Source organism: Solenopsis invicta, chromosome 8 (genome assembly GCF_016802725.1).
Source record: "Solenopsis invicta isolate M01_SB chromosome 8, UNIL_Sinv_3.0, whole genome shotgun sequence".
In the NCBI taxonomy this organism is placed as follows: Eukaryota; Metazoa; Arthropoda; class Insecta; order Hymenoptera; family Formicidae; genus Solenopsis; species Solenopsis invicta.
In genome coordinates this window covers 25,557,965-25,584,679 of record NC_052671.1, presented here as the reverse complement: position 1 = coordinate 25,584,679, position 26,715 = coordinate 25,557,965, and the positions used below count along the sequence as shown (strand labels likewise).

Here is a 26,715-nt window from a genome sequence, read left to right as displayed (position 1 = left end):
CTGTCGCGGCTCATTAGCTCTTCTTTACAATTGTTGAATATTATTTTTAATTATGTATTTTAATTTTTGCTATTTTTGTTTTGCTTATTTATTTGTATATAAATTTGCAAATACGGTCTGCTTTTGATTTTTTATTTTAAATTACACTCTCGACAAAGAATATATTATTTTATGGAGGTTATATACATTTCTATACTACTCATTACGAATACATAAACAAATTTATTCATCTTACAATGATTAATATAAAATTGAAATTACGACATAATATAATATAAAGATATTATATTACCTTCACTATTTTTATACTTTTTATTTTTGCGGTGTAAATTCTTGCATCATGTTAATACAAAAATTAATTAGCCTAAATAGTTTTAAAAGTAATAAAATGAATGATTATTTATTTTTTAGATAGCTGAAAAGTATATAAGAATTCTACTTAGAGGTAAATTAGGACGATCTGTTCCCGTACTTTTGGATCGTGAAATGAAAAATTGTATTGATTTACTTTTACAACATCGTAAAGCAGCAAATATTCCTGAAAAAAACCCCTACATCTTTGCTCTACCAGGTTATGACAAAAGCCGATTTAAACATTTGAGAGCATGTGATTTATTACGTACATATTCTGTAGATTGTGGTGCAAGCATGCCTGATAGATTACGAGGCACAAAGCTTCGAAAGCATATAGCAACAAGATGCATTACATTAAATTTATCAGAACCTGACGTAACAGAATTGGCCAATCATCTTGGCCATGACAAAAATATCCACATGAGACATTATCGGCAATCCATTCCGCAGATTGAAGCAATTAAAATGTCGCGATTACTCAACATTGCACAAGGCAGTGTTGAAGAAAATGTGGATGAAGATCTGCAGTTTAATGAACAAAGCAGTTTTGAAATAAATGAGGAAAATTGCATTGGCGAAGATAGCGATGATTCAATCGAAGAAACTGAAAATAGCGGTGCAGTGAAAAAAAGAAAAAAACGTAGTAGTAAGTATATATTAAATATGATTATATATTTACTTAAAAATTTAATGTAAATAATTTTTCTTAAAATTAATCCTTAATTTAACTTTATTTAAAACAACATTTAACTCAATTTTACAAGACATTAACTTTAATTGAATATATTATACATAATATGTTTATATATGTTTGTCATGGTTAAATATAAATTAATATCCTTTTAATTTTATAAATTAAAAATATTAACTTACTCAGCTTTAAAAAATATACAAATGTGGTTAGGTAAGGCAAAACAATGCAGTTAATGTTTGATGTTAAATGAAAGTTAAGTTTTCATAATCAAGGAATCATTTTTACTTCTTAAATTTTCTTTAAATATTAATCGCTCAATACGTAACTGTCATTAAATAAAATCTTCAGAAAATTATAAACTCTATTAAAAATAAAATAAAAGCCATTTTTCTCATCTTGCTCTGTAGGTAGGGTAAGATGAGGTATTCCCATAGGCAAGATGGGATACACTTTAAAAGTATATTATAATTTAATACTAATGTCACATTAAAAATTAGATAAAATTATAATAAAATCGCAAAAGATATAAATTATGATTTAACTCAGTGCTCGACAAAAATGTACATTTCAGCCAGTTTTCAGCCAGCGTTATTCCCCTTACCTTGCCAACCTTTACGCAGTCCAAATGTCAATTGGTATTTAGACTGCGTGGGAAGTAATGAGGTGAGATGAAAGCTTTAAGTTGACAATTGGCCGAAATGTGCATTTTTGCCGAGTCTTAACTTAAATTATAATTTATAGTTTTCGCAATTATAACTTTCATCACGTGCAATATTTGTAATTAATTTTAATATTTTATAGCATCACCGTACGGTTCCACAAAGCGTATAAGATGGACTGAAGAAGAGTATAATGTAATAAATACTTCATTTAAACAAGAAATAAGTGAACGACGTTTGCCCTCAGGAAAACAAATGGTAGAAGCTAAAATGAGAAACAAATGTTTAAGCCGTCGCTCCGTTCCACAGATTAGAAGTTGGATTCATAACCAAATTTTTAAAAAATCCAAGTCACGCAATAACAAATAAAATGCATGTTATTAATAAATAAAATAATAAATGTAATAATAAATGTAATAATAAATAAAACGCAACACAGTATCAAAGCATAATTAAATTAATTATTGAGTCTTATCTTGTATCTTAAAATAAGTCCAGGAAGAAGTTGCTGTTTCTATTTTTATTGAAATATAAATTATTGAATGTTTAGCACATACGTACTACATGGCACGAAAGGATAAAATCGTATTGTTTCGGAATTTATTAAAATAATTAAAATAATTAAAAATGTAAGGAATCATTAACCCTTAAATTCGTAAGTGGGTCGTAAAAACCTTATATGAACGTTTCGAACGTTTGCTGTGTAAAGACGGAATGAGATAGGAGGTTCGGACCAAGACGTAAAAAAAGTTTAAAATTTCCTCTTTTGATTGATATAGTTGACCAACTATATTGGTAATTAGAATTTGAACGGCACGGCTGCAAAGTTTTGTTGAAGTCTGTGGAACTAACATTGTATGTAAGCGAAATATTTTATGTAAGTATTTTAAATAAAAAAATTGGATAAAACACGTTTAAACAGATCCGTTTGCGGATGTCGCATATACTCTGTCTAAATTTAGAATATTATATAGTTCTGTAGAAAAGAAAGCTTTTCCAAAATATATCATAAAACAAATTAATTTTCAATTTTAGACACTTTGAATAAATCAAAAATACATTATTCTTCTTGTTACATAAGTATATTTTTTAATAGAAATAACAAAATAATTTTTTTTTAATATACGACTCTTTAGCTTTTAAACGCCGTATTTGAAAGTCTTGAAAAGTTTTTTGTAGCGAAGATATGATATTTTGAAAGAAAACTGGATTTTTTACAAATTTCTTATTTTTGCTTAATGGTATTAGCTTTGTAACTTCAAAATAAATTATTTTTCAGCAATGGCGATTGTACAGTCATATTTCTGAGATTCTAAACTTTCATTTAAAAAAATTGTTGAAAAATTTTGATTGTAATCAAAGTTATAGCTTCTCAAAGTTGAAAAAATTTTCTACATCCGAGAATGTGTTTCCGTATTTTACCAGATCGGTGTGTTTAAAAAATAAGTAATACTTATTTTGTTAATAATTTATCAAAAAGTTATCAATAATTTGATATTCAATAATAAATATCAATTACGAAAAAGTAATATTGAAATAAAAGTAATTTGAGTTTATTTTGTAATAGACATATGTTCAATTATATTAATTGTTAGTTTTATTATTATTAGTTATGAATTTTGCATTAGTAGCATTTAAAGCAAAACTATGTTTTTTATTTAAAAAATGATGGACTCATAACTGCCAATTCGTTGACATAATCATCTGAAAGGTAGTTTTCAGGTCCAAAAATTTTTATAGATAACTTTTTTTTAACATATTTATTTATATACAAAAATGTAAATTTATGCTGTTAGTGTTTTTTTTATTATTTATTTAAGAAGCGATACAAAATATGAAGAAATTTTTATTTTAAACGCACTTTTTTTAAAGACCTGAAAAATGACATTCTGCTGATTTATTAATTTACTAAAAGGCAGTTTTCAGAACATTGAGAAATTGTCCTAATTCCTTTAAATATAGTTTACAAAAATACGTGAGAATGTTATTATTGCATGTGTTAGATCTATAAGAAATTGTCATTAAAATTAATTTGATATTTCTATTCATTAAAAAAACGTTTAGGACCTGAAAACTGCCTTACGATACATTATCTTATGTATCTTGAAAAATAAGTACTCTTTTCAAATTTTGCGAACGGCATTACTATATATACAAAATATATTTTCTATCTATAAAATAAAATTAGGGTGTTAGACAAGGTCCTCAAAACTGCCTTTATGTAAACATATATATATATATATATATTGTGACGTGCAGTTTTAGCTGCCTCGCCACTCCGTCTTCCGCCTAAGCGTCGCGCAAGGAGGCGCGTATGACCGGGTCGGGCACTCAGCGAGAGAACGAAATCTTCGGCGGGACTGCGTCGCGTATTATTTTATTTACTCATTCGTTTATTTCATGTAACCGCGGGCACCTCGACAAACGTCGCCTAAGGACCAGCGGCGGCGAGGGAGACGGACCGCGGCAGGAAAAGGAGAGGGCGATCGTCCAGGGCCGGCGCACAGGAAAACATCGACGGAGAGAAGGACGAGACAAGACGTGGCGACAGATAAGCGCCACGCAAAGAAGGCTCGCGAGTGGCACAGCTGATGGACAGGCTGGGGCGGACGAACGGCCAGGACGAGGGCCGTCGAATGCCGGCTGTCCATCGAGGAGGGTAGCGGCGAAGAGTCGTCGCTGGAAAAATTCTGCTGCTGTCGTTCGCGAGGACGGCGAAAACGACGAGGATGTCGGATGCCGACGGGGACCGCACGACACCTGCGGAGACCCGACACCAGTATAGATATAATAGTAGCGACACTCCGTGGCGGTACCTTTGATCTCCATGTAGTCAGATTTCATGACCTTGAGACTGGCCGCCACATTCTCAGCCTAAAATGGCGACGTTCATCCCGCGATATTTAAATCGAATAAACTACCAAAGATTCAATCTAGGCCTTTATTACATGTCAATCTCGGTTTTGTAATAGAGATTTGGAAAGTATATTAAAGATTTTGTAATAGAGATTTGGAAAGTATATTAAAGATTTTTAGTAAAAGAGTGTAGGACTTTGGTAACTCGTTAAGGGAAACCATACAAATCAATATATTACATTAATTTTTAAAATTTTATTTTTATTTATTAAATTATGTATTACATGTGTGACAAAATAGATATTTTTCGATTTTTTTTCCTTTGGTTTGTTTTAAATTACGGTTTGTACTTCTCATTGTAAAAAAAATACAAATTCGTATAAATAATTTTATTAAATATTTCAACGGAAATTCTGCACATATTTTGAATGGTACTGTTATATGTATCATATCTTCGTATAATTTTTGTCCTATATTTATTAGGGCATACTTTTCAAAATGTGATATAAAATGTTTGTGCAATGTTAATATATAATCATAAAATTTTTCGCTTGGTACTATTAGCCACAAATTGTACTTTTATCATAAGCTTTTTCTGAGATAAATATTGTTTTATTGGATGCTAGTGGATTTTGTACAGTAATTGCATCGCCAACAGAACAATTATGAACTTTTAACTTTTTTATAATATAACCGCACAAATATTGTAATGAATTTTCTGTTATAAAGTCATAATTACGATAATCTGTATCCAATATTTTTATTGAATGAAATGCTGATTCTGTCTGCAAAGTTGTTTGATTGCTTTCGTATATATTCGTAGTATCAGAATTCATCAAAGCTAAAAATTTTGAGAAATCATCAGCATAATTTGCCTTTTCGGACACTATTAAAAATTTTAATGAAAATGTTTTTTTAAAAGCATTTATAAATTGTTGTGGTGTAGGGTTGTATGAATTGCCACCTCGTTTTCTTATAGTCTCAAAATAATTTTCCAAGCAATCTTGATTAATTCGCCTGGTCAATATATATTGAAATCCAATAATTTTTAGGAATTCCCATAATTGAAGCAATGCATTTATAGTTAGTTGTAAATTTGACACAAACTTTACCTGTTTAGTTTTATCTTTTTTATCAAATGTAATAATTTTTAAATCCTTTATATGATCTAACATTTTATGTAAAAAATCTATTTGATATTGTTCTCCTTTAAATGGTTTGTTAAATTGTTTTTCGTTAGAAAATTTCGATGAATTAAAGATATCAAAAAGTTTGTCAAAATCAGAAATAAAATTGACAGTTCCTATGGCATCTTTTTCAAGCGCTGTAAACGAAATATAAGTCTTCAAAGAAGCAGCAACTGTAGCACTGAATACCTGAGTAGCAAATTTAACTCGCATTTTCTGCCAATTATTAGGATATATATATTCGTTACTTAGTTTAGGAGCTAATCTTAAACTCCTTATCTTGTCTTGTTCAAAAAAATCTTGTATATGTTGCCATGAAACATACTGGTTATTGTATATAAAATTGTGAGTTATTAAATTATTTCTCACAACTTTTATTAAATGAGGCATATCGAAAAAATAAAAAATTTGCATATTATTTACTGTAAAATAAGGTTTTTCTATGGTTATACCATACAATGTAATTAACTGACGAAAATTTGATCCTTGATCAGTAACAATAGCTACAGTTTGTATATCTATTTCATTTAACTTTTGTATGGTACAGTCGATTAAATTTTTTACGTCTATAGCAGGGCAAGTAGAATGAGTTAAAAAAAAACCTAAAGATTGTTTCCAATTTGCTTTAAGACCTCTTGCCATAATAACTAGAGCATTTTGTGCTACATCTAACGATTTATTGCTGCCTGTGTCATGAAAGCCTATAATTTTATCCTTTTTTATACTATAAAACAAACTGGATTTTATTGACATTTCGTCAAGGCATAAAATACACATTTTATCCATTTTTTCCATGTTCTTTGTCCTAATCTTAACTGCATTAAAGATTGTATCACTAAGCCCAGGCTCTTCTGGCCATTTTTCAACAAATCTTTGCAAACATCTAATGGATGGTAAATTGAAAGTTTTTCTCAGAAATCTGTATGCATTTGGCGAAATAAAGAAAAGTGATAATGCATATCTTTTAAATTCTTCTGTATATCTATTTCCTTTTTTAGATTTCTTATTTAGCGTAATTTGTTCAGTTATAAAAAATCTTAAATGTTTGGGTACAAATTTATTACAAAGTTTTAAAAAATCTATTTCTGTGATATTACTTAACTTATTCCTTCTCATTAATTTTGTTTTTAGTATTGCATTTACTCTTTGTAATTTTTTTAATTTAGTTCGTAATTTTTCTTTACGCGAACTATTTGCAGATAATATATTTGATGTTTGAGTTAATTTTGGAGATTTTTCTATTGGTGGGCTAAACTGATTATCTGGAATACGAATTACTAATGGTGTTGACTTTTTTCTCTTGAAATTCCTTGATTCTTCAATTGTATCTTCTTCTGGTTTTTCTAAGCAACTATAGTTAATGTCCATAGATTGATTTTTGGATTGATTTTTTGAATTATTTGTGATTAGTGTGTTTGTCTGTATTGTCTCTGTATGGGTCTCTATACGGAAATCACTTGTCCTATAAGCAGTTAAAAAAATATTTTTTTAGATGTAAATATATTTTTAAGACAGAATTATTTTAAAAATATTTTTAACTTTAATGATTTAAAATTTACTGTTTTTTATATAAAATTATCTTATTGCTATATTTTAAAAATCTGCTTACTTTGCATTGCCGAAAACTGATGGTACAGCATGTACATGTAATCTAGTTTGTAAATTATTCAGAAACATGTTTGTTTGAAAGTGTGCTGCGCATAGTTTATAGCTTTTATATAAAACAGTACTGTCTTTATTAATTAGATCTTGCCTATTTATTGCATTTATCCATTGTCTGCATCTATAAATAATTTTAAATAAATAACATAAGCAATATATATTCTTTAAATCTGAATCAGTAAAATTTACACTAATTTACAGTGATATATTTATAACTGTAATCAAGTATCTATCTGTATTTATTCACTGTCTTTCAGTGATTCCAATTATGATGAGGCTCTTATTGTCCAAAATTACTATCACCGAAAAACAGTACATATATCACTGGCTAATTGATGTAGTTATGACAATGAAATCAAACTATTGTCATTCTGCGAATAATACTGAAAACTAATTCTGATGTAAAGAATAATATATAAAGTATATTTAGTTTTTGTTGTTTTTATAATATAAAAATATATTTAACCCTCCGCAGATATCGTAGATCTTTCAAAGCAATTTTTCGATCTTGAATTATTCGGACACATGCAGTGAATAACATTTTGGTTCACATAATAATAAAATCGTATTTCTAAATAATATTGAAAAAGTCTATCATAATTATTTCTGATGATTTTGAGCTCAAAGTCTTTGAAAAACATAATGTTTCCTCAGCGATTTACAATGCGGTATCTGCGAAAAATTAAGTTAATTACTCGTTCTGGTTCTTTTGGAAATCGAAAAAAACTGTAGGAACAATTCCAAGAATTGTTCGAGCAATTTGTAACAGCACAATATGCCCTCGCACTCATTTTACTCGCACAATTATCAAATTCTACACCTGCCCGTAAATTCTGTCAGATAACTTTTACTAGTTGTAATCAGCTGTAATTTGAGGGTTAGGTTACTGTGTGTTTCGGCTAGGAAGATGGCGGCTACGGTCATGCGCATTGAAAATTGAATTGCATGGCAAGTGTCGCTACTATTATATCTATACTATGCCCGACACTGCGTTGCCGTGACGTCACGGCTAGATAAGGGCGGCCGCTGATAGGCCGCGCCGCAAGGATATCGCGCACCCTGTGGGAGGGGTAGCGCCCATCGATCGCGCATCGAGCGCGATCCTCTCGGCTTTTGCGTGCGACCCGGCGTTCGGCGTACAAGTCGCGTTAAAGAGCGAGCGAGTGCGAGCTATCGGTCTGGGTTATCGTCGGTGGTTATCGGAAGGACCGATATCGGCGAGAGTGTCCGGCCTGGCGAGCGCGTGCACTAGAGGATCCCAGAGGACCCGAGGGACCAGGAGAAAGACCGGAGTCGGCGTCGAGGTGACCCTCTAACAATCGTGTAAAGCCACGGGCTGTCGGTGTCGACCGGCTCGCGCTCTGAGATGGAGTTATTAGGTTCGTGTGCGAGTGCGTCCGCCGCGTGGCGATTGAACGCACCTTGCTTCTTAGTGTTTGGCTGGCTCTCCACCTCAAGCTCGAGACCTCGTCGAGGCACCCAGCTGTCGGCTGCCGCGTGTGTTCGAGCCGTCCCGCCGTGGAAGCTCGCGAACGACCGGCTTCCCGGGAAGCCGCAAAGCCCTCGCGCACGTGCGTGAGTCGTGTTATGGCCGTGATCATACGGCCGTCCGAGACGGTGACTTGGTGTATCGCGCGTGTTCTACTAATTTTGTATTGCGGTTCAGGCGACTGCGTTGTCGCCGGTGCGAAGCTTTTATTGTACGCACTCTTGTCTCTGAATTACGTGGCTCGCCTTAGCGGAGGCTCTGCGTTCACGTTCTTGCCGCGTCGGTCCGAGCGCGCGTGATTGGCTGCCGCGCTTCGCGCGGGACCAGTCGTCGTGATCGGCGCGTGTAGCGTAATCATGGTCTGAGTGAAATAATTCCCGCGTCCGACTTGTTAAATTCTTTTTGGTCAACTCCTTATCTCTTTTTCTTTCTTACGTTAACCGCTTTTTTTTCTTATTTTACTGTATGCTCCCTCTATTATCTGCAATATATGTGATCTCTATCTGTTACATCGGCCCGACTTTATTTAGTTTCTCGCCTATCCGTTGCCTCCCGTAAGAGAGCCGCTTCGTCCCTGTTTCCACTACCCCGCCCCTCTACCGGTTAGAGGAGCTAGCTGGCCGCGTGCGGGCGACGATTTCGCGTTTCGGCATGACACGTTCTCGCGTGTGTGAGTCCGTGTAGAGTTGAAAAGTGAACCCGGAGACGCGACCGGTATCATCGCGTCTGGCGCCCAATCTCGCGATTTGGTGCAAGCGTTTGGTGTTTCTCGGTTCGCTCGTCGCTCCCGCGCGTGTTTCGCGAGCTATTCCGTTGTTTGATCGCGTATCTCGCCGTTGCTCTCCGGCGTTAGGAAAATACGTGACAATATATATATACAGGGTGCGAGAAAAGTTCCGGGACGGCGAAATATCTCGAAAACTAAGCATTTTAGGAAAAAGTGTTTCAGACAAAAGTTGTAGGGTTTAAAAGATCTATTTACTGATCTTATCAGTTTGACCTTGGATGGCGTCGCCAAGGTCAGATCGAAATTACATTAACTTTTTTAAATAGAACACCTAACTTTTTATTGCATATTCTTGTAGCTTATCTCGAGACCTTTCCAAAACATTACAAGAAAGTTTATTTTCGTTGAGTACTTTCCGAGTTGTGAGGCTTGAAAGCTACAGTGTACTGTAGTGTGGGTCCAGCCACTCTTGCCTTAACTGGCCGGACACACGCCACACTTGCCTTAACTGGCCGGACACACGCCACACTTGCCTTAACTGGCTGGACCCACACTACAGTACACTGTAGCTTTCAAGCCTCACAACTCGGAAAGTACTCAACGAAAATAAACTTTCTTGTAATGTTTTGGAAAGGTCTCGAGATAAGCTACAAGAATATGCAATAAAAAGTTAGGTGTTCCATTTAAAAAAGTTAATGTAATTTCGATCTGACCTTGGCGACGCCATCCAAGGTCAAACTGATAAGATCAGTAAATAGATCTTTTTAAACCCTATAACTTTTGTTTGAAACACTTTTTCCTAAAATGCTTAGTTTTCGAGATATTTCGCCGTCCCGGAACTTTTCTCGCACCCTGTATACAGGGTGTCCCAGAAAGCTCGCATCCCATTTTAAGAGCGGATTCTTTGGAAAATTCTAAGAAGAAAATCCTAATACAAAAATGTCGAGGGTATAATGGTTTTCAAATTATTCGCGATTAAAATTTACGAATCACTGAGCTGACATTTCGCGCGCTCAGGCATGGTGACATGACAAAGGTACCACAAGGGTACCTCTTGACATTAAGGTTGTCATATAAATACGCAATGACATTTATATTAAGAAATTACTACTATAGGAAACATATTTGTACATTGCATATGCACAATTAATGTTTTCAACAAAATATCAATTTAATAACAAGATGTTACGATAGCCGTTGGGTCAGCTGTCAAAATAAGTTCATGTTCATATGATAAGAACTTTTATGGTAACATATCGATAATGGTAACATATCGATAATTTATTTACATTTTTAACTATTAAAAATGTAAATCGGTAATTTAATTGATATAAACGCGATAATGTCAAATAGACATAATTTGATATGTCTGAATTCTACTTTATCAACATATTCAATCCTTTTCATATTATCACATAAATTATCGATATTATCGATATGTTACCATAAAAGTTCTTATCACATGAACATGGTAATGAACTTATTTTGACAACTGACCCAACGGCTATCGTAACATCTTGTTATTAAATTGATATTTTGTTGAAAACATTAATTGTGCATATGTAATGTACAAATAAGTTTTCTAAGTAGTAATTTCTTAATATAAATGTCATTGCGTATTTATATGACAACCTCAATGTCAAGAGATACCCTTGTGGTACCTTTGTCATGTCACCATGCCTGAGCGCACGAAATGTCAGCTCAGTGATTCGTAAATTTTAATCGCAAATAATTTGAAAATTATTATACCCTCGACATTTTTGTAGTAAAATTTTCTTCTTAGAATTTTCCAAAGAATCCGCTCTTAAAATGGGATGCGAGCTTTCTGGGACACCCTGTATATATATATATATATATATATACGAGGTGTGTTCAAAAAGTATCGCGAATTTTGTGTTTTTTCAAAAATTATTTATTTATTCATGAATATCTATTTTGTCCCCTTCAAAGTAATCCCCATGAGATATTATACACTTGTGCCAACGGTTTTTCCAATCTTCGAAGCACTTCAAAAAATCATTTTTTTTTATCTTGTTCAGCTCCTCCTTCGATGCCGTCTTTATCTCATCAAGCGTAGCGTAACGTCGTCCTTTCATGGGCCTCTTCAGTTTAGGGAACAAGAAAAAGTCACAGGCGGCCAGATCTGGGGAATACGGTGGCTGCGGCATCATTAGTGTGTTGTTTTTGGCCAAAAAGTCGCGCACAAGCAACGATGTGTGAGCAGGGGCGTTTGGTACGAATTTCGCGGCGACCCGTCTCATGCCCAAATCATTGATAAAAATCGAATGGCACGAGCCAATCGATATGTTTAGGTCCTCAGCAACTTCTCTAACGGTGATTCGACGATTGGCCAATACCATTTTCTCCACTTTATTAATTTTTTCGTCTGTTGTTGAAGTGCTCGGGCGTCCGGCACGCTCTTCGTCGTTCACATCTTCTCGGCCTTCTGAGAACATTTTGTACCACCGATAAACGTTGCTTCGGTCCAAGGTAGCTTCTCCGTATGCCACAGTCAACATTCGGAATGCATCCGCGCACTTAATTTCGTTTTTCACACAAAATTTGATACAGGTTCTTTGATCCATTTTTTTGAATAGGTAAAAATCGAAGACGATCCAAAACACGTGCAAGCAAAGCAGCTGTCAACAATTAAGTGAACATTCAAAATGGCCGAGCTTGTCGGCATAAGTGAGAGACATGAGTACCAACATAACGCCACAAAAAGATCGAAATTCGAATATACGTAACCCGCGAAAATTCAAAATTCGCGATACTTTTTATATATACGACCTCGTATATATATATATATATATATATATGTGTATATTGTATATACATATATCGTTGTGCTGCGTCAACAATGTGCTACACTTTTATTATGTAGGACTGAAAGAAAACAGGAAGTGATCCTCGCGCACAGATGCAACAAATTTTGAATTACTAAATGTCAAATGTCGCATAATTAAATAAAAGTGTATAGTAAAAGAAACAAAACGGCGCCATAACCGTTTCTCTACAGAGAGGAATGTAGGAAAATAATCAATTGTTTAGGAGTGTATTGCTGTATTTCGCTAATTTTGTCCACCATTTTGTATCCGCCATTTTGAATTTTGAATTTTTGACATCAAATTCGAAATCAGCGACCCCGTAAACCCTTCTATATCAGTTTTACCCAAATCCATCAACATTTTGAATTTTAGCCACTTTTTGAGGTCTCTTGGCACATTGTGACGTTTGAGACAAATTTTAAACTACTAAATGTCAAATACTGCCTAATTGCTGCCGAATTAAATAAAAGTGTATAGTAAAAGAAACAAAATGGCGCCATAAGGGTTTCGCTAAAGAAGGGAATGTAGGAGAATAGTCAATTGATAGAGAGTGTATAGCCGTAAATTGTGAAAATTTCACATTTTGCGTCTTTCCCTACTACACTATGTATTACTTTAGATTGATTATTGATTATTTTGTAAACGTCAACATCCCAGAAGATGAAATTAACGGATGGACATTTTCATATTATCAGCATATTTCAAAATATGCGATATATTTTCATCCATTGCGCGTTTATCGTTTTAGACGATTTTGCAATTTCAAGGACCTACCAAAAAGAAAATACTTTATATATGTTTATAAAAATTATATTCTAAATACTTTCAATAATGTACAAAACAATAGTATAATTCTTTCAATCAATTTCAAAATATGAATTTTGGCCACTTTTTGAGGTCTCCTGGCCCACTGTGCGATTGGGCAATTTGGATTTTCGGTTTCCAAACGCGGCAAATAAAGACAATCGGCCGACAAACGATTGCCGATAGTTCCAGGACTAGCGACGCCGATATTGTCTTAGGGCAGTGGTTTACAACCACCTTGCAATTGTAATATCGGTGCCGCATTGTCTGAATGATGTTTATCGTTGGGTAATAACCGCGTGCAACCCGGAAATGCTCGAAACCGTCCAACCTTCGCTTTTTCGTTTTTTTTGTATCCCTTTTTTGATACTTTATTATGCCGCGCTGCCCGACCGTCGCCTATTCGTTATGATGCACGTATTGCATCCGTATGTGTGTGCGCGATATGAATTTTGCGTCGTTACATCCTCCCCCCGTTGAGAGGAATCGATCAACCCCTTTGAGGAAAATCGCTTACACATAATGGATCAATCCACGCTATATTATATAGCTAAACGCATGCCCCTTTTGTAACGGGGTTTGTATTTATATGTATAGTATCGGGCAATGTCGTATCTCTATTGCTAATATCGCTTATATTATTATTATTATTATATTATTGTTATATTATTGTATAGCCATTATTGGCTTGACGCACTGATTATGTGAGGACACTCGCTACTGTTCGATCGGCAGGGGGCACAAATGGTTAACCGCTCTTTTTATTTGCCCGGCCGGAGTTTTCACAGTTGCCGTCCGCACCACTCCGTTTTCGCCCGGAGTGGACCATTATGATCTTGCCCATTGCCCATCGAGTACATGGCGTACCCTTGTTCTTGATGAGAACAATGGTTCCGACGTCGAGCTTCGGTCCCTCTTTGATCCATTTGTTACGCGTCTGGAGCTCGTTCAAGTATTCAAGACTCCAGCGCGCCCAGAAGTCTTGCCGTACCTTTCTAATGTGCTGCCATGTGGACAATCGGTTGGCGGCAACAGACGACAGGTCGCCCTTCGGGAGGGCCGTCAGAGGTTTACCGATCAAATAATGAGCTGGCGATAGTACCTGCAAGTCGTTCGGATCGGAAGAAAAGAAAGTAATCGGTCGGGAATTTAGAACGCCTTCTATTTCGACGACAAGAGTATTTAATTCTTCAAAAGTAATTAATGAATCTCCTACCACACGCTTAAAGTGATGCTTAAATAGTTTTACGCTAGATTCCCATAGACCCCCGAAATGCGGCGCCGCCGGCGGCATGCCATGTTATGCGATGATTGCTTGCGAATCTGCTCATGCGCTCTCTATGCTCATCAGAATTAAGGGGGAACACCAGGGTCACGGCCGAAAAAAAAGGCTATTTTCGTGAATTTTTTTTTCATTATCTAATAGTTTGTTTAATTTATAAACTATATATGTTAAAAGTACATACTTATATTATGTTACAAAAAAAATTTCATAAAATAATATTCATATTTATAATAACTATGGTGATTGATGTGCACCTCGTCTGAAAAAACATGGGTGCACGGGCGCTCGTGCTGCATCTGAACGGGAGCTCTGAAATAAATTTTTTAAATTTTGATTTAAAGTATATGAATGTAGTTTTAGTTGCACGTACGGATTTTTTGATAAAATAATTTTTGACAAAATGGCACTGTTTAAAAAAAAAGTTTTCGATTTTTCGACAAAAATTCGTTACTTCTTTAATTGTTTTTCAAAAACTAATAATCCGATTGAAAAATCCGTACGTGCAACTGAAGACAATTTTGTTGTAAACATTCTGTCCAAATTTCAAGTTATTCGGATAAAAATTGGCCGAGATATGAGAGCGCCCAGTTACGAAAACGTGGTTTCGAGAAAAATGCGTTTAAAGTTTTACAACTAATTGGTTCATATAAAACGATAAAATTTTGTAACGAACCAAAGTGCGTCCAATCTGGGTGCATATGAAGTGCCTTCTGAAGCAATAGCTAGTTCTTCGGCTTCGTTTCTGCTTTGCTTTCTTCGCAATCTTTCCTCACGCGTCGCCGCTTGCGTTCGGAGATCTGCAAGTGAAAGCCGTTGATCGTCCTTGTAGTCGCGAAATTGTGATGCTGACAGTCCAATTCTAATTCCCAGCAGCTCCATTATTTTTAATACATCGGTATATCCATCATTAAAAATACAAACAGCGATGCTTGCAGCGATTTCTACGACTATACCTCCACTTGATGTTGTTTTTGGATCGATGCTCCAAATCATGTTGTTAAAACTCTCATTATTATTTTGAGTAAAACCTCCCAAGCATTTTTCAAGTAACCTTTTATCACTCAAATCTTTATAAATGGGAGTGATTGCATCAATGACTACATCAGGAAGCGGTGTTTTGTGTGTATAATCGCTTTGTCGTACAGCTTTTGCTCGCTGCCAAGTGCACCAAGAATTTGGCCCCTCCGGGCAATAATCATGTTTCGGATTGTCGTCAGATGAACTCTTGTGATACAGAGTAGACCAAAAATTGCTTTATACATTTCATCCACAGAATTTTGATGTCTGCGAATAGTTAGTCCGTAAAAAGTATTTAAATCATCAATTAATTTCGCTGTAAGTTTTCCTTTACCTCCTAGTCCTTTATTTTCTTTTTTACATTTACGTAGCCTTGCGCCCATTCTTTTTTGTACGTGGTTAATGCACTCTTTTTTTGTAACAGGATACGGAACCGAATCGACGATTGCTTTGTAAGTTTTGTTGTCACCGTCTCCAATATAATTTATATATCGAACATTGTGAAGATCTTCGGATCTTAGAAACATTTCGCGAATTCCATCGACTTCCATTTTTCCAGAGGAGCCTTCATGATTTGCCGTGCATTCATCTGTATGAGATTGTAACCACTCTTCGTATTCTACAGTATTACTTTGTTTTTCCCAAAAAGTGCAGGCTTTACAAAAGGAAGATTTTACACTTATATCGAGCACTTTACTTGTATAATAACCGATCAGATATGAAACGCCGAACAACGAACTAAAGCCCCTTTTTTTCCAGCTTCCGTCACCAGATACTGTAATTTCTGTAGTCTCTTGAACATTTAATGCTTCTGCAGTTTTCATTTTTTCCTCTTGTGCACTAGATTTTAATGAAATATTACAAATCGATTTTGCAGCAGTGTGGATTTGTTTCATGAGAGAGTCATAGAAGGAACGGAAGATAGGTCGAGGCAAATCCATTAGTCCGCAAAACTTTTCTGCTCCATTCAATCCGATTCCCAATAACCTCATTGTAAATATAAATCTTTTGTTTATTTCATATGCATTAGAAATAAGAGGACACGATTCGATGTATTTCGGATCACATTCTTTACATTTGATAACTAATTTAAATCCGAGGCCACGTTTACTTGTTTCGTGAAATTCTATCTCACTTCCACACGTTTTGCAACACAGAAATCCTGCCATAACGGGAAAAACCGAGAAAAAATTTAAAATTCTATATGATATTGTTGGATCAATATCAATATCCTTATCAACGGTTTTCAATTTTTTGGATGACGTGCTTTTGTCGCCTACATTTTGTTCTATTTCAAATCGATTCAGAGGACGTTTCAATTTTTTGCCGTCTTTAGTTGGTTTCGGATTAGATTGTTTCTTGCCTTTTCGATCCATCTTTAACATAAAATGAATATCTCTAATAAACTAAATAAATAACCAAATAACTCTTAGATTTTCAAATCAACGTTTGCTACGAACCTTGCGCCTCGAAGGTTGCCGAAAGACTACTTTTACACGCTTAACGGTTGTCACAAAAACATATGTACACCCAAGGACTTTGATTCTGTCCATGGGGAAATTTTCCAAACTGAGAAGTCACCACTTTCTACATACTCGCAGTTCATGGTTAATGAAACGACTAGAGCTTGTTGGTCGTTACGTTAATCATGAACTGTAAGTATGTAGAAAGATAGCGACTTCTCAGTTTAGAAAATTTCCCCATGGACAGATTCAAAGTCGCTGGGTATACATACTATACAACAGAACTCAAGCACGTAGACAACAAAAGAATACCGGTAAAACTCCCTACAGACAGATCAAGGGGACTGCCGAATCTTTTCAGGTAGTGCGCGGCCGGTTCTACTAGCGGCATCTGACCAAGTTCTACTCTATGACATATTTACTATAGTTCCGTTACGAATTTCACCATAATATTATAGGGACATATTTTTAAGACTCCAAACATCACAAAAATGCAAAAAAAAATCGATTTTTTGAAACCGTCACCGTGGTGTTCCCCCTTAATTAAGACGTACAATTTTTTCAGTTGATTATTCGCTCCTATAAACTTAGTCCCGTTATCGAAGTAGACGTGCCGCGGCAGTCCCCGTCTTGCTGCGAACCATCGCAACGCTGCGAGAAATCTGTCCGTTGAGAAGTTGCTCACGATCTCGAGGTGCATCGCTTTCACGGACATGCATATGAAAACGCATACGTACACCTTGACTCGTGTTCGATTGCGGTATTTCTTTTCTTTGATATAGAATGGGCCGCAAAAATCTATTCAGGTATTAGCAAAGGGTATTGCCTCGCATACACGAGCCGCCGGCAGATTCGATTGCCTTAGCATCGAATTGGAAGCATCGAACGCACGCACGATTTTTCGTACTTGATTGCGCCCGTCGACCAACCAGTATTTTTGCCGCAAAATGTACAGCGTTGTTTGAATGCCCGCGTGATGATGCACCTCGTGAGTCTCGTAAATGATACGTTCGGTTAACTTGTGTCGGCTAGGAATCAAAATCGAATACTTACGTGAGAATGCCAAATTCGATTTTTGGAGACGCCCTCCCACACGAATCAAGCCGTGGTCGTCCAAAAATGGACTTAAATTCGCAACTTTGCCCTTGCTCACGGAACATCCGTTCTCGAGTTCCTTAATCTCGGAGCAAAATCGATCGGCCTGTACGATTCGCAGTATTCGTGTTTCTGCCTCGTCTATTTCACTCAAACACAACGAACTGGTATGTTTATTGCTGGGTAGAAATCTCAAGCAATATGCAATAATCCTGAGTAGTTCCGAATGCGAAGAGTATCTTTCGAAAATTTCAGAGTCGTACTGTCCGGTCAACAAACAAACATTTTTTTTTAATTTGAGTGTCTCGTTTATTTGTACAAGTTTGTTAGGCTAATCGCTTTTGCTTTTCCGTAACCATGTCGGTCCGGAAAACCACGTCCAATTTTTTGAAAATGCATGATGTAGCTGACCTCGTGATATCGCATCGGCGGGGTTGTCCTCTGATCTAACATATCGCCATTTCTTCGGATCCGTAAGCCTTTGTATCTCCGGGAAGCGATTCGCCACGAATGAATTGAGCAAATGAGGCACCGTTCAGCCAGTGCAAAACGACGGTCAAATCGCATCAGAAAAATGTTTTGGAAGGGGTAAAGGGTAATGCGATGCTTACTTCATTATACAATCGGGCCAATTGTAACGCGCCGCAAAGTTTGAGACGAGGTATGGTGATAATCTTTAACGGCGCGACGCGTGATTTAGCGCACAATAATTTAATGACCGTATTGCCGTCCTTTCCCGCCGAGCGTATGTACAGGCACGCGCCGTATGCGACGCCGCTAACGTCACAAAATCCGTGGACTTGAGTGCTTTGATAATTGTCGACCAATAATCTTTGATCGATTGATATTTGATCTATTGTCTCAAGTTATCCAACGAAATCCAGCCATTCAGTGTACACGCTTTGCGGCACGAACTCGTCCCTATCTAATTTGCATTTCCATACATCCTGCATCAATTTTTTAGCATATAATACGACGGGGTCCAACAAGCCCAACGGGTCAAATATCTTTGCTATTTCCGATAATATACTCCGTTTTGTTAAATTTTTCGCGATTTTGATTGGCCGTATGGAATAGCATATTTCATTGTTCCGCGCGCACCACATTACGCCAAGCGTTCTTAAAGAGCGATCCCCGCCGAATGTGAATTTCGTGTGAAGCGCACCGACCGCGAGATTATTTACACAACGCTCATCATTGGACGCTCATTGTCTGATTGCGAAGCCGCCCTGTGCGAGCAGCGCAATTATTTTCTCTCTAACTGTTCGAACTTTTTCAACGCTATCGGCTCCGGCCAAAAGGTCATTTACGTACAGATGGGACTTGAGAATTTCGGCTGCCTTAGAATATACTTCGCGTTCATTGTCCGCTAATTTATGCAAAATTCGGATCGCAAGAAAGGACGAAGACGAGACGCCGAACGTGAGAGTATTAAATTGCAACGTCTCTATCTCGTCATTTCGTCGCCATAGCAGTCGTTGGTAACGCCGATACACTCGTGCAATCTTATTTGCAAATACATTTTCTCAATATCCGCGGTGATGACATATTTATATGCGCGGAATCTAATTAAATGTGTAAATAATTTGTCCTGTATTAACGAACCTACCATCACTACGTCGTTCAAAGACACGCCGGTACTTGATTTAGCGGACGCGTCAAATACGATTCGCACCTTGGTGGTACTGCTCGTATCCTTGATCACTATTATTGTCTTTCGTCCTCCTCCTCCTCGTCCTCCACGAAGATGTCGAGCATCTCGCTTCTTACAAGATTAAACATATTGTCTCTTAGCTCGTTTTCAGGAAGAATATCCCTAAGGTATCGCAACATAGCATAATTTTCTCGAATTTCTCCAAGCAGTTCCTCTTCTTCCTCCTCCTCCTCCTCCTCCTCCTGTTCTTGTTGTACCTCTTCTCTCTCTTCCTTATCCCCTTCCTTATCCTTTTCCTTCTGTTTCTCCTCCTGCCTCTCCTTCTGTTCCTCTTCTTCCTCCTCCTGTTCTTGTTGTACCTTTTCTGTTTCTTCCTTATCCTCTTCCTTCTGTTTCTCCTCCTGCCTCTCCCTCTGTTCCTTTTCTTCCTCCTCGTTTTCTGGTTCAGGAGAAATAGGTGGAGGAGGAGGAGAATGTAGATGCATTATTTCATAGAGGAGAGATTCTCTGGTCGCAATTACTATGATGTTTTGTCTATTGAAAGATGAAGAAAGAGGGTTGTGGATGTCGTGAATATTTTCCACGACAATATTTTCCCCATTTTCGCCATTCTCTTCCTCCTCTACGATTTGTTCCTCCTCCGCGCGACGATCAATTTTGATTTTATTCGCGACACGATCGTATGCGTTTTTAATTGCGCGACGGTATAATTGCAACTGACGAAGGGTTCGCTCAGCGAGAGCATCCTCCGTCGCACCGCGTATTTTGACGGCGGCTAATCACAAAGGTATACGATTACATCGAAGACGAAAGATATATTATTACATTGTAGGTGAAGCAAACGCCGCTATTTTACGCTCGCTATTATATTATAAATTTTTTCTATCTAATTTCTTATTCTTCCTGGATCCAATTGGAAGACAGTATTCCAGTACGTATAACTTTTCAAGTCTCGTAATTTTCTAGCCTACCGTTCGAGAGTTATAGAATTTTCTTTATTCAAACTATATTTGCCGATGCAGCTCTCAGGCATGGCCTTGCCGTGTATTTTGACGGCGGTTAATTGCAAAGGTATCGAATTACATCGAAGACGAATCGTACGATGTATCATTAGCCATGAACACGTATGGACAGGTTCGCACGCGCCGCTGCAAATATGCGCGCAAGTCTCCCTCTGCTCGATCGAGATTTCTAATGTAGAGTATCACACACTGATGCAAATGTATACGAATGATCTAGAATATTCTATGGGATCTTCGAGTGGTGGGGATACATCTTTCATGCCCCCGCTAGATGCAATTTTTCGTCAGACAAAAAGACAACGTATAATAGATATGTAATTAGCGCTCAGACATCAGTAGATGTCTTTGAAGCGTATCGAATCTATCGTCAGCGGATAAAGAAATTTTGCTGGATCCAGTTGATCAGTGGCCGGAAATAATAACGCGCTTTTTTGGAAGTTTACATCAAGAATAATATCGCGTTCTGCACATACTGTAACTCGTGTAAATAAAAAATTTGCGAGTGTTCCGAGACAACGTACTAATAATTGAAAATGGAGAACATTGAACGCGAACTGCTCGAGCAATGCTCGCAGATCGCTACTCAAGAGGAGTGTCGTGCATGGGTGGAACGATGCGAAGAGTGCCTCGCACATCTCGAAGAATGTTGTAGCAGTGCCAAACGTCCTCGACTCACCGTCGGACATAGACAATCCATAGTGGCGAGAATCGCGCGACTCGCGGGTGCAAAAGCGCAATTAGAAAGACGTTTTGTGCACGTTGGAGGTGGTGCGCACGCTGGCACCGGTGATAAAAGATCGCTCATCTGGCGCGAGATCGAGGCCGCGTTTGAGTCACGTATTCTTACGGGTGCTGTCATAAACGCTGATTATATTGAACCGTGGCATTTCTTGGAAGACGCTAGTGATTTGGTGATCGAGCAAGTGCGAGACGCTATCGGGAAACATGGAAATGTGAAGGTGAATACCGTATTCAACGGTAAATTTGTAAACTTTCGTGACGACCGCGATAATAAAAGTCTCGCGACGAAGAACTATGAACTATACAGAGCATCAAATTTGTGCGAATGGTACGAGCAGCGTGTAATCGAAGTGATATTAGCGATGCTCGACGAGTTTCAGGAACGCGATAGTGGCTGGGCGTTACACCGAATCGAAAACTTAATGGTGAATATAAACAAGCTTAATTCCATGCACGCGGGATGTTACTTCGAATTGCCGCTGTCGGTAAGTGACAAGCGTGCAATAATTAATGTACATTCGAAGGACCATGCTTGCTTCGCGTGGTCCATGGCGACTGCCCTGTACCCCGCCAAAAATCATGCAAACCGAGTGTCATCGTATCCGAATTATTCGACTGTTTGGAAGTTTAACGATATACAATTTCCAATGAAAGTAAAAGACATTGGAAAATTTGAACGTTTAAACGGCGTGTCTGTGAATGTGTACACTACCGAATTGGACAAAAAAGAAAACCTAGAATACATTGTACCGTTACGACTGACCGAAGATAAGAAGGAAAAACACGTCAATCTCTTCTACGTGGAAGATAAACACGACGTCACCCACGATCACTTTGCCTGGATTAAGAACCTGTCGCGACTGGTCAGCTCACAGATAAACAAAAAGGAACACAAGAAATTCATCTGCGATCGGTAAGTGTAATAATATAAAAAAAAATTTTTAATTATTGTTTAGTAAAAAATAATACGTTTATTACAGTTGCCTGCATTACTTCCACTCAGAGGAAAAGTTGCAGTTGCACGACATGGAGTGCAAGAAAATAAACTCCGCCATCAAACTACCGAGAAAGGACCAGAAATGGCTAGAATTCGACTCATACAACAACAAGGAGCGCGTCCCATTTGTAATTTACGCTGATTTGGAGTGCATATTGAAGAAGATGGAGAAGAACGAAACAGAGAACACGACGAGTTTCGCGTATCAACACCACGAGGTATACAGCATAGCTTAATATGTTAAATGCTCATACGACGACGCGTTATCGATGTATCGTTTTCGCCGCGATAAGGACTGCGTCGCGTGGTTCGCGAAAGAGTTAGAAAATCTTGCGCACGATATGAAAGCCCGAATATCCGCCAATGTTCCAATGGAACAATTAACTATACAGCAGAAAGAGGCATTTTTAAACGCAATAAATTATCATATATGCGAAAAACCGTTTATACCAGATACGGGCCTTACCCGTAACGAGTGGCTTGATAATCGGCGGATGCGTGATTACTGTCATTTGACCGGCAAGTATCGCGGTCCTGCCCATAATAAATGTAATTTAAATTATAAGAATACGTACGTTATTACAGTCGTTTTTCACAATTTGAGCGGTTGCGACGCGCATTTCATAATAAAAGAAATTTCTACCGCGTTCGAAGGCAAGATCGACCTACTACCGATTAATAAAGAAAAATATATTTTGTTTACTAAACACGTCGCAGCTACCGGTGTAGGAACAAAATCGGGCGAAGTACGAAATTGTATGCGATTTCGATTCATCGACTCATATAAATTCCTAAGTGCGAGTCTCGAAAAATTGGCGTCGTTTCTAGATATTGAACAATTAAACATTACTCGTTCCGAATTTTCCACGTTGTCAAACGAGGATTTCGAATTCCTCACGCGCAAAGGCGTTTTTCCGTACAGTACGTTGATGATGCCGAAAAGCTTTTAGAAGCGCGTTTACCTCCGCGCGAATCGTTCTACAGTTCACTTAGCGGACAGACGGTATTAGAGCATGATTACGCTCATGCCGAGAACGTATGGCAACGGTTCGCAATTGAAACGCTGGGCGAATATAGCGATTTATATTTGAAAACAGATGTCTTATTATTAGCCGACATATTCGAAAACTTTCACGACAAAAGCATGCAGAGTTACGGTTTGGACCCTGCGCATTACTATACATTGCCAGGCTACACGTGGGATACAATGTTGAAGAAAACAGGTATAAGATTCGAGTTGCTTACGGACATAGAAATGCTACTTTACGTGGAACGTGGGATTCGTGGCGGTTTAAGCCAGTGTTCGGGCAGATATGCGAAGGCTAATAATAAGTACATGAAATCGTACGATCCGTCAAAACCGTCGACCTATTTGATGTATAATGATGTGAATAATCTGTATGGGTGGGCAATGTGTCAACCGTTGCCATACGGTGAATTTAAATGGGTCGAAAACGTTGACAATTTCGATGTAAACGCGATCGCATTTGACTCGGACACCGGATATATACTGGAAGTCGACCTTGCATATGAGAATCAGCTGCACGATCGACACAGTGACTTACCGTTTTGTCCTTCGAGCGATAAGCCTCCAGGGTCAAGGCAGAAGAAATTACTAGCGACAGTGCATGATAAAAAGCGTTACGTCATCCACTACCGCAATCTTCAACAGTGTATGCGTCACGGGCTTCGAATCGTAAAGATACATCGCGTACTTCAATTCGCTCAATCCACCTGGCTCCGCGATTATATAGAATTAAATACAGAGTTTCGAACGAACGCGAAATATGATTTCGAGAAAAATTTATACAAATTAATGAATAATGCAGTTTTCGGTAAAACCATGGAAAATGTACGTAATCACGTTAATATAAAATTAGTAACGCAATGGAAAGGTCGTTACGGGGTAGAGGCCATGATTGCTGCTTCGAATTTTCATAGTCGCAGCGTTTTCGCAGAAAATCTGGTTGCCATAGAAATGCGTAAACTATCGGTAAAATTTAACAAACCAATATATGTCGGTATGTGTATTCTCGACATTTCGAAAATCTGCCTTTACGAATTTCACTACGATTATATGCTGCCATTGTATAAAGATAAATGTAAGATACTCTATACAGACAAAGACAGCCTCATCTATGTCATTGAGTGTGACAATGTATACATGGATATGAAACGTGATATCGCGAGATACGACACGAGTGATTATCCCGCGGACAACGTATATAATATGCCTCTCGCGAATAAAAAGGTTCCAGGGCTAATGAAAAACGAGAATTGCGGCAAGATTATGACCGAATTTGTAGGGCTAAGAGCAAAAATGTATGCGGTGAAAGTAGAAGGGAAAAAAGATACAAAAAAGGCGAAAAGTGTAAAGAATAGCGTTGTAGAACGAACTATAACGTTCGAAGCTCCACGATGTACACACAATCAAAGAGAGAAAGATTGCTCTCAGCCCGTTCGATGACAAGCGTTACATCTTGCCTGATTCTACTGAAACATTGCCTTGAGGACATTGGCGTATACCATCGTAATACATATATTGTAATTAGGTTAATACTTTTTATACTTTTAATATTTTATTTATATTTTTATAACATTTTGTAATACTATTTGACAGTTAATGCGATACTTATCCTTATTACTAATTTAAGTCGATTTTGCATTACAATGTTTATTACAAATATATGCGTGTATTACAAAATATATATATGTATATAAATCAAATAACGGCTCTTTTATTTATCCACGAATTATGCGATCCATCGAATCCCAGCCATTTAACGTAGACTTTATTTCCTTCCTTTCTCAAAATTTTCTCGACAAGGAAAACGACCGGATACTTCGCTTGCCATTGTATGTAGTTCAAGAGCGATGCCGAAAACTGTTCAAACGAGCGACTGATGCAATACTGATCGTTAAATGGTGATGTTTGCAGTTATTAATGTTGTATAGATGGAGAGTGGAGGCTTCCCCCTCTTTTCAATAATTGCATCCTCGTTATCGCTTGAACATGTCACGACACGTTTTTGCGTTCCGGCAACGTTGTACAAGAACGAAATATGAACACCCTATATGAAACATGAAAAAAACGTTGGAGAAACGTCTGATGTACATGACGTACGTGAAACACTGAATGAAACATGTATAATAACGTTAAAAACGAAATATGAACCACCTATATGAAACATGAAAAAAACGTTGAAGAAACGTCTGATGTACATGACGTACGTGAAACACTGAATGAAACATGTATAAGAACGTTAAAAACGAAATATAAACCACCTATATGAAACATGAAAAAAACGTTGGAGAAACGTCTGACGTACGAGGTGTGTTCAAAAAGTATCGCGAATTTTGTGTTTTTTCAAAAATTATTTATTTATTCATGAATATCTATTTTGTCCCCTTCAAAGTAATCCCCATGAGATATTATACACTTGTGCCAACGGTTTTTCCAATCTTCGAAGCACTTCAAAAAATCATTTTTTTTTATCTTGTTCAGCTCCTCCTTCGATGCCGTCTTTATCTCGTCAAGCGTAGCGTAACGTCGTCCTTTCATGGGCCTCTTCAGTTTAGGGAACAAGAAAAAGTCACAGGGGGCCAGATCTGGGGAATACGGTGGCTGCGGCATCATTAGTGTGTTGTTTTTGGCCAAAAAGTCGCGCACAAGCAACGATGTGTGAGCAGGGGCGTTATCGTGGTGCAAAAGCCAATTTTTGTTCTTCCACAAATCCGGGCGTTTCTGGCGGATTGCTTCGCGCAAATTGCGCATAACTTGCAGGTAATATTCCTTATTGACCGTTCTATCCTGTGGCAAGAACTCATGATGCACCACGCCCCTGCAATCGAAGAAAACTGTCAGCAAAACTTTCACATTCGACCGAACTTGGCGCGCTTTTTTCGGTCTTGGTTCGTGCGGCAGCTTCCATTGAGATGATTGAGCTTTGGTTTCCACGTCATAACCATAAACCCACGATTCGTCACCAGTTATGACCCTCTGGAGCAAATTTGGGTCGTCGCGGACAGAGTCCAACATCTCATTAGCAATGTTCATGCGATGCTGTTTTTGGTCGCAATTGAGCAATTTTGGTACGAATTTCGCGGCGACCCGTCTCATGCCCAAATCATTGATAAAAATCGAATGGCACGAGCCAATCGATATGTTTAGGTCCTCAGCA

General features: G+C 37.5%; 1 protein-coding gene across 1 annotated transcript in view; it reads left to right on the top strand.

The window, feature by feature from the left end:
- Positions 1–8,523: 8,523 nt before the first annotated feature.
- Positions 8,524–26,715, top strand: part of LOC113003876 (probable cytochrome P450 4aa1) — a 34,722-nt gene continuing 16,530 nt past the window's right edge. The window contains exon 1 of the mRNA XM_039452681.1: positions 8,524–8,716. The gene's annotated coding sequence lies outside the window, so the exon portion shown is untranslated. The remainder of the gene's footprint in view (positions 8,717–26,715) is intronic.